The sequence below is a fragment of the Protopterus annectens genome, chromosome 6.part0 (assembly GCF_019279795.1).
Source record: "Protopterus annectens isolate FY-2018-M chromosome 6.part0, PAN1.0, whole genome shotgun sequence".
In the NCBI taxonomy this organism is placed as follows: Eukaryota; Metazoa; Chordata; order Ceratodontiformes; family Protopteridae; genus Protopterus; species Protopterus annectens.
In genome coordinates this window covers 788,004,300-788,013,640 of record NC_056737.1, presented here as the reverse complement: position 1 = coordinate 788,013,640, position 9,341 = coordinate 788,004,300, and positions in this window count along the sequence as shown.

Sequence of the window (9,341 nt, the reverse complement as noted above, 5' to 3'; positions counted from 1 at the left end):
ATATATATATAGTTGCATTATTTTATATTACTTTTTATACTACTTGCTTTAAGCACATCAATGTTGGATCAGTACTGAAAGTGTATTAACACATTTCTCAGGAATGTTTGAGTGATTTTACTTCATATATAGGTTGTTTTATTAGTTTAATTGTTTTTATTATGCATATACTATATTTATGCTTGGTTTAATATAATGCTTCAAGTGATTGGTTCAACCTGTTAGATTCATTTTAATTGATGCTTGCATATATAAGCATGTTAGTTCATTCATTTTCTGGAGAAGGCCTGATGAAGCAGATGTGAAAGTGCTTACCTTTTTAATTTTATGAGCGAATAAACTTTTTTTTTATAACTCCTGGCACTGTTTTATTCCACTGGTGTTTGCTGTTACACATTTTCATTTTTATTTCCAGTGGTTTATTTATCTCGAGTGCATTTCTTTTTTATGCTCTTGTTTATAAAATGTTAATGTCTATAATGGCTAAAAGAATTGCAAAGATGTTGTAAAATTAATAGATATCAGTTAGTGTGGTTTTATGGAGGGGAGGCAAAGACTGGACAACATTAACAGAACAATGATGATCCAGAGGGAAGCAATATTTAAGAAAATACTGCTACTGTTGGTGGGTCTTGATGCATAGAAAGCATTTAATAGAGTAAATGTTTATGAGTAGGGCAATGGAAGCATCTGCATTTGCATTCCCTGATACAATAATAAGGTTAATTAGGAAGTTATATGAGGGATCAGAAGCAAAAAAATCAAAGTGGGAGGGTTTCTCTCTGATAAGTTGTGTCTAAACTGGGGAACCAGAATGGGGTTTCCTCTTTATTATTTGCATTATATTTAGAACCATTGACAAAGAAAATAGGGGACTCAGAAATTCAAGGATGTAATTGGTATGGTAATCAAGAAAAGTTGGCTTTATTTGCATATATTATTTTGTTCCTGATAAAACCAGAAAAGGACATCTCGTTGTTATGGATCTTTGAAAAGAGAATAAACAAAAGATAATACAAAACTGAGAAACTGGAAGCTCTTATCAATAGTTATGTATAGCAAGATACAAGCATTAAAAAATTTGTAGTCACTTTAGTTTTATACACAGGTCAGTCATATTTTTGTCTACCAGAGGTGAAATTGTAGATAGTAATTAATAAAGAGTTGGAGGATTTTATCTGGGCAGGGAAGATGGCAAAGGTCAATTGGAATAAGTCGATCCTTCCAATAGAACAAGGTGGTTTAAGATTATCCGATTTATAGGGATATATTAGAGCTACAAAGTTAAGGCTCTTATACATAACACAAGCAGGAAGTTACAATTCAAAGTGGAAAGGGATGATGATGACATGGGGGGAAATTCAAGAAATAAGGAGAGAATGGGATTTTGGATGCAGATCCTTAAAGGGAATAACAACAATTATACAGAATTTTATATTCATAAAGTAACAGAAAGTATTCTAAGAAATAAGCCAACATGGGAATGGAGAAAGGAGATTCTGCCAATAGGGATGACTGCAATAAAGGGTATAGAGAAAAAGCAAGAGGGAGGCTGGAATTTACTGGAGGAAAGTGGCAAAGGAACCATGGTATTGCGAACAAGCAATTAATGAGGGAAAGTAATAGAATGGGAAGAGGCCAAAAAGGCATTTGGACTGCAGACCAGAGACTGCCTTCTCTATAAGGGATTGATATCAGTGTATAAGCAAAGAGAAAGAGATAGGGGAATCCTAAGTGAAAGATCTTCACTGGTAGAGTTTTTAGTTGAATTTAGAGCAGAAGCTGCTGTTACAAAAGGGATACTTAGAACATATACCACACTATAACTACAGGAATCAGGCATAGGGGGCTAGAAAAAAATTGGAAGAGAAATTGGATAAGCAATTCATAAAGAAACAATGACAGGACATAGGCATGTTTCCCAAATATGCAACAAAGTGTAAAAGATTTAGGATTTGTGCTTGGAAGTGTTTGAATAAGTATTTTTATACCCCAAATAGATTCCAATTTTTTTTCTTCTGGTAGAGGGAAATGCTGTAGGTGTGCTGAGGAAGAAAGAAATACTTGGGAACATTGGCAGATTTTAAAAATTTCCTACAGAGTACTCTGTCTGTCAGAAATACTGGCTAAGCAAATGGGTGTAGCTAAAGAAATTTTTTTGTGAGCTGAGATACAGGATCTGAATTGCCTAGACATAGTAAGGCTTTGTTAAGTTTAGTTCTGTTGGCTGCCAAAAAAGCAATTAATAGAAAATGGAAATCAAAGTCTGAACCAACTGTATTTGAAGTAGTGAATAATGTTAACAGGGATAAAAGTACTGCAAGTAGGATGTTTAGAAAAGGGTAGGAATAAATTACATAGAGAAAATGGAAATTGTGGGAACAATATATGCAGAAAGAGTTTTGGAGGAGGAATGAAGTTTAAGGGAAGGCAGGAATTGACCCACTTATATAATGTCAGATTTATTATATTGTACAGAAGAATGCATGTGAAATATAATGTCTGTAACTGTAAACATGCTAATATGGCTTGTTTTCTTTTATATAAATGTAAGTTTGCCTGTGTCACAAGTGATAATTCAATAATGGTGTTAAAACAATACAAAAACAAATTGAAAATAATGCAAAAAAAATCAAGTTCATGTGAAATGATGATATAACCTATTGCTCATAAAAGTATAAAATATGAATGCAGTCAAATCTTTTTACAGATGTAAAAATTAAATATATCTGCAATGCAGTAGTGCTATCTCGTGATCATAACTCTGCTCTTGACTTCCAGTTTGAAACAACACAAGATAATTGATTTCTTTGCTTCCAGTCTGAAACAAAACAAACAGCACCTTATTTTATTTTAACAGTGTTCAGTCCACACTGCACCTCTAGGATATAGTCTGGCTTTTCTCAAGCCCTTTTCCAGTTCTATAAACAGGCAACTCCACAGGCTACTGTCCATTGGTTATCCCTGACTGAACTCTCACAATGCATGCATGCTTCCAGTTTCTTCCTTCAGATGCTATTCCAGGAAAGGAACTAACATGATTTGATGCATTCAGACAACGTCCTTATTTACAACATTATTTGGCAAATAAAAGTTTGTTATCTTGTTAACTGTTGTGAAAATATTCCCATGCTTCATAATGTAGTACACTTAAAGGCACATTTTCCAAATTTAGCATGCACTTTTAACGACAATGCTACACATTTATCAATCAATGTGTTGCAGCTGTCTTCCTCACAACACAAAACCAGTGGTTTCAGACTCAAAGTGATAGATTATAGGCCCTTGATAACAGAAATGCAATTTTAGCAAGGGCAGGAATGTGTACCACTGTATTCTGAAAACGTTGGAGGGACAGAGTCCACCTGCAGAACTTCACATTGCCATTAGTTTGCCTAATTAGCCATTGATAAAGGGCATTGTATGTTATCAAATAGAGGCTCCAGGCTAACAAATAGTACTTTATTGCATAGAAGGTTCACTTTATACCCAAACAGTGTGTTTTAAGAAATAATATCTCCTTTCTGTATTGCTCAGCTTTCTGCTTATACAGCATACAGAGTACTTCAGTCCTCAGCTCCATTCTTCCTTTTTGCAAGAGAGGCATCCTTTGAGACCACTGTCAATGGCATAATTGTTGAGGTTCCTCTGTTCATCAAGGAGTCTCACTGAGGTAGACATGGACAGGATGATGCAAGGATTTCTCCAGATGCAGCTCCAAGTAGAGATTCTCCTGATACCAACCCTATTGGTCTCACTGGGTACAGGTCCAAATTATCTATCCTTTGGTAGCTCCCATTCCCGTCCAACCATTGGATCTGATGCCTACAAAACTGGGCATACCCATTACCCCCACATCATAGCCGATGAGGACTTTGACTCTGACATTCTCTCTTAGTCATTCAACTCTAATTCTATCAGATCAGGACGAGTCTCAGAGCTGAAGTCTTGGGCACAAGATCCGGGGGGGGGGGGGTTTGAATTGATTCCAAAGCTTTTAGATCAATATCTTCCTCTCAGAGTCTTGGTGCTTGATAGTTTGGCTCCATTGTCAGTTTTGGAGCCAGGAAGTGTCAGAGTGAGAGAGGGTCTTCCTGTGTCTCTTTCAGATCTGACAGCTCCCTCTTTAGCTCAGATTGCCAGCTTGCATTTTGAAGCATTTGAAAGGGTTCTTGCTAGGCCAAGAGAAAATGTGTCTTCCTTACATTTGGCTCCATCATAACTCTTACTGTTCACTGCATCTGACTCCGCATATTTGGGTGGACAGGGACAGCCAGCTTCATTCAGTCTTGGGGTGCTCACCACGCAAACCCGCAGTGTGATTCTGATCCTTCTCTAGACATCCCAATGAGACAGGATCCTAGTAAACAGATGTGCAAGAGGAGACATTTAGACTCCTCCTCAGAGTCAATCACTGAAGACACAGACTTGGATGATGGGGAAAGGTCCCTACGATCCAGTCTGGAAGATGTCACCTTTTGTGACATTCTGAAATTGATGAAAAAAAGGGGTTGGTCCATTGATACACCCTTCCTTGAGGAGTCTGTGTTCCTCAAGGCTTTTGCAGCTGGCTCTTCTACCTATGGGGTGGTACTGCCTGCTGTTGCAGTCATAGATCTGGTAGCGCAGCAGTTATAGAAGGATCCTGATACAGCAAAGCAGTTCTGAAGAAACCAGACAAAATATTAGTTGGACCAAGAGACACACCACACTGGAGCATGGGCCTCCCAGTAAATGCCTTGGTTGTGGCAGCAGCCCTGAAAAAGGAACTCTCAGAAGAGTGTACACCTGTCCATCCTCCTAACAGAGAGTATGGCTTTGAAAAGATATGGGAAACAGACTTATGCATCAGTGATTTTGTCCTTAGAATGCTGAACTATGATTTTGTCCTTAGAATGCTGAACTACCTTGCTCATATGACTCACTTCCAGAGGGACCTGACAAAGGAAGTCAGCAAGTCCATCTCAAGTAACTTGCAGATGAACATTCAAAAAGCAGTGTTGTCCCAATTGCCTACTGTTCACTCAATGTCCACTGTAACCATGCATCTGCTTTCTAACTTGGCTGATGGTACAGCTAGAGTAGCAGGCACTGGTATAGCCATCTGCCAGCATGCCGGTATGTGATTGTATGACTTTGCTGAAGACTTCAAAATGTCCTTTCTTAATGCCCTTTTGATGGTTCAACACTTTTTGAACCAAAGGGTAAGGAGACCCATAGTAGGAGCGAAGAAGATGATAAAACCCTATCTGCCATTGGGATCTATTTCTCCACTCATCAGAGGACTTTCTCAGGAACCAGAGTGGTAGTAAGAATATGTAGTTCAGGAAATCTCAAGGGTTTAACTTGGACGCTTCTGCGGACAGACCTTCCCATGGTAGGGGGGTGCGGTTTCAGTTGACATGGCCCTAGAGGCAGAGGGGGCCTGCAGAATAAGGGATTTTGTGGTTCTTTCACTGAAAAATCCTATCAGTGCTCCTAAAAGATTGCCATACTGCCACTAAACCCTCAAGCCCGGCAGGCCATCACAGTAGATATATGAGTGATGAGGATAATCACCAGAGGTTACATTATTCCATTTGTTTTCTCTAATCAAAAGAAAAAAAAGATTCCTAGTGTGCCACCCAATCAAATGGAATCCACAACACCAGAAATTTCAAAGCTGTTGGAAAACAGAATCATCCTGCATGTCCCCACACCATTTAGGCTCCAGATTCTATTCAAGGTTCTTTGTAGTTCCAAAAAAGGCAGGGGACCTCACCCCAATTTTTAACCTAAGTCACATCAGTTAGCTTGTAAAACAAACAAATTTCTGGATGGTCATGGACCTGTATAGAGGAGGGATGACAATGTGCTCTATAACCACCTGCTACCATGTAAAGATAGCAAGAAAAGCCAGGAGATTTCTTCATTGCCAGCTGGGAGCCAATCACAACCAATCACTGCTGTTCGGTCTCACTGCAGACACCCCCCCCCCCAGATGTTCAGCAAATGCATGGCAGTGTTAACAGCTATCTTAGCCTGCTTGGGTTCCGGGAGTTCCCACACTTAGATGATTGGCCCCTTACCTCCCCAACCAGGGATCTTCTGGTCCAACAATGGGACCTCTTGCTCCAACTTGTTCAGAAGTTAGGTATCACAGTCAACCAGTCAAAGAGCCATTTGACACCTGCACAACTGATACAATTCATTGGATGCCACCTGGATACAGTCAGTCAAATAGCCAAACCTCCAGAGTCCAGGATCTCATCGTTGCATCAGGTTCTTGACATAACTCTCCTGAAAGACTCATTTTCCAGCTGCTGGTACAGATGGCCTGAAAGATATCATTAGTTCCCCTAGTGAGAAATCACATGGTCCTTCACTGGACTCTTTCAGTACAATGATCCCAGCTATTACATCCTGTTCATATTCAGATTAATCTAACACCCATTTGCAGATCCCACATTAGGCAGTGGTTGACTTCTCAGGTGGTTTTAGAAGGTTGACTGTTCTCCCTGTCTCCTCCAATAGCTACTGTAACTACAGATGCTTTCCTTCTGGGGTGGTGGGGGCATTACAAAGGGAGTAGAGTCCAAGGTTCATTGGTCTCAATCAGAGGTTAGTCTTCACATCAGTGTCTTGGAGATGAGAGCAGTCCTTCTTGCATTACAGGCTTTTCAAGACTTTCTCCTTGAGGGTGTGTTTCATTTCAAACAGACAACATGGCAGTAGTCTGGTATATCAACAAGCAAGGGAGAGTCTGATCATATCCACTAAGCCTTGAGTCTATGAGAGTGTGACAGTGGGTGATGTCTTCCTGTCACTTTCTCCTAGCAGTGCATATCCCAGGGACTTCCACTGTGTTAACAGACAACCATGCTTCTGCCTCACAAGTGGTCCCTCAATCAGACAGTGGTGAATCAAGTCTTTAGTCACTGGGGCCTACCTTGCTGCAGTCTTTTTGCTTCATACCTAAACAGCCAATTCAGTAGTTATTTTCCTTGATCCATCCACAGGGTTAGCCACCCAGGGATGCTCTAGTCCACAGATGGCCCCCCTGGGACACCTTTACACCTTTCTTCCCATACCACTGATAATGAAATTCATTCAGAAAGCCAGAAGGTACAAGGCCAGGGTAATCCTCATTGCTTTGGCATGTGTGGTTTCCCTTCCTTTGGCCTCATCTACTTGGAAGATGGATTGCTATCCAGATCTACAGAGTCACTTTCCTGGGCAACCTCTTCCAGATCTGAAGACCCTAATGTTAATTGCGTGGTTCCTTCAATTCTAATTATAGCCAGAGATGCCAAGCTGTCTGCTTTGGTACTTCATATTTTCTCAGCTTCACAGAAATTGAACACAGGAAAGTTTACCTCAACAAATGGAAGAGAATTTCTGTTAGGGCAAACTATAAAGGAGTAGATCCCTTTTCAGTGCCTCTTCCTTCTATCCTAGATTTCTTATCAACTCTTTTACAAAAAAAAGTTTAAGTCCACAATCGAGGTTCAGTCAGTGCCTATTTCCATTTTCCATATTGGACATAATTAAACTTCCATAGCCTGACTAAAGATCTCTAAGGCCTTTTTTTTTTTTTTACTGAGGCCTCCTAGCAAGGATCCAGTTCCTCCATAGGACTTATGCTCCAAGTCTTAACTCAAGCTCCCTTTGAAACAGCAGTCACAGCAGATCTGAAGTTCCTTTCTTGGAAAACCCTTTCTCTGGTGACAGTTACTTCAGTGAGAAGAATTTCTGAAGTGCAAGCACTTTTGTGTAAACCTCCTTATTTGTTTTTTTCATAAGGACAGAATATCTTTGAGAACCAACCCGAAGTTCATCCAAAGGTGGCATCTGAAATGAACCTTCACTAAACTATCAATCTACCAGTATTCTTTCAGAGATTTTCTAATAAAAGATAGTGTACATTACATTTATTAAACATTAATAGACAACTCGAATTTATCTACACAGAACTAAAGACAGCTGGAAATCGGATCAGTTGTTTGCGACGTTTGCCAAACCCAAAAAGGGCCAGGATGTATCTAAAGTCATGCTCTCTATGTGGCTGCCTGATTGTATAATTTTTGACTATGAGAAGTTGGAACTTTACTCATGAAACCAAGAGCTCATTCAACAAGGTCTGTGGCTGCTTTTTGCACAGAGTCCCTATTGATGAAATATGTACAGCTGAAACTTGGTCCATGGTCCACACGTTTGTGTCTCATTACAAGCTCGATGTACAGTACTGATCCCGTATTTCTCCCCCATTCTCAGGAATATCATTTTTAGTGCCTCCCAGATGTTTCATAGCTTGGGTATCTGTCCCAAAGATTGAATCGGATGAAAAAGACAACCTGGGATATCAAAGTTATGTACTTACTATAATGATAGATCTATGTTGTCTTGTATTCATCTGGTGCAACATCCCTCCCTTCCTCCTTCCAGATTTGTCATCTGGTGCTCCTGTTTGAAAAGAGGGACCACATCTGGGACCTTGTCATTGTGCAGTCTCTGCTGGGTGTAACTTAATTCTAATTCCTTTCCCTTGTGTATAACTACTCCTGTTCATTAGAGTAGTGGATAACAGGTATGTGGATGAGCAGGCAAACTCAATCTGAAGTTATTTTGGGGAATGAGAGGGAATAATGGGTAGGGGAAGAGTCAGAGCCCTGGATCCACAGCTTCTGAGAAGTCCAGTCAGATCCAATAACCCAAAGGTTGAACCAGATGAAAACAAAACAACACACAGATCTATCATTATAAGTACATAACTTTCATATATGTCTATCTGTATATAGACACCAATATGTATATGTATATATGCATTTTATATATATATATATATATATATATATATATATATATATATATATATATATATATATATATATATATATATATATATATATATACACGCACACCATGGTACCCTGTGTGGCAGCGTCTGCTTCAGATCCCTACTGAAAAGTGCACTATCTGTTTTTTCATGGGATAATCAGTTTCAGAAGCAGGAAATGAAGGTATGATATGCTACAATGCTGAGAATCTACTTGAAATTTGATCTCTACTTTCACTGTGCTGTATGCATGATGAGCTACTAACAGTGAGACCTGTAAGGCCTAACACACTCCAGGAACTACTGCAGTTAGGCATCTTGCTGAAACATGGCCAAAAATGCACAGATCTGGCTAAGCGTACATTCATCGCCCCCTGACAGATGCATATAAAGGAAAAGATGTGAAAGATCAGGAAAAAGAGGCACCAGAGCAGGAATTACAGCCAGACTGAAAGCTAATCCATACAGGCCTGCACTTCCTTCCTTACTGCTGGCTGATGTATGCTCTCTAGAGAGTAAGATGGAT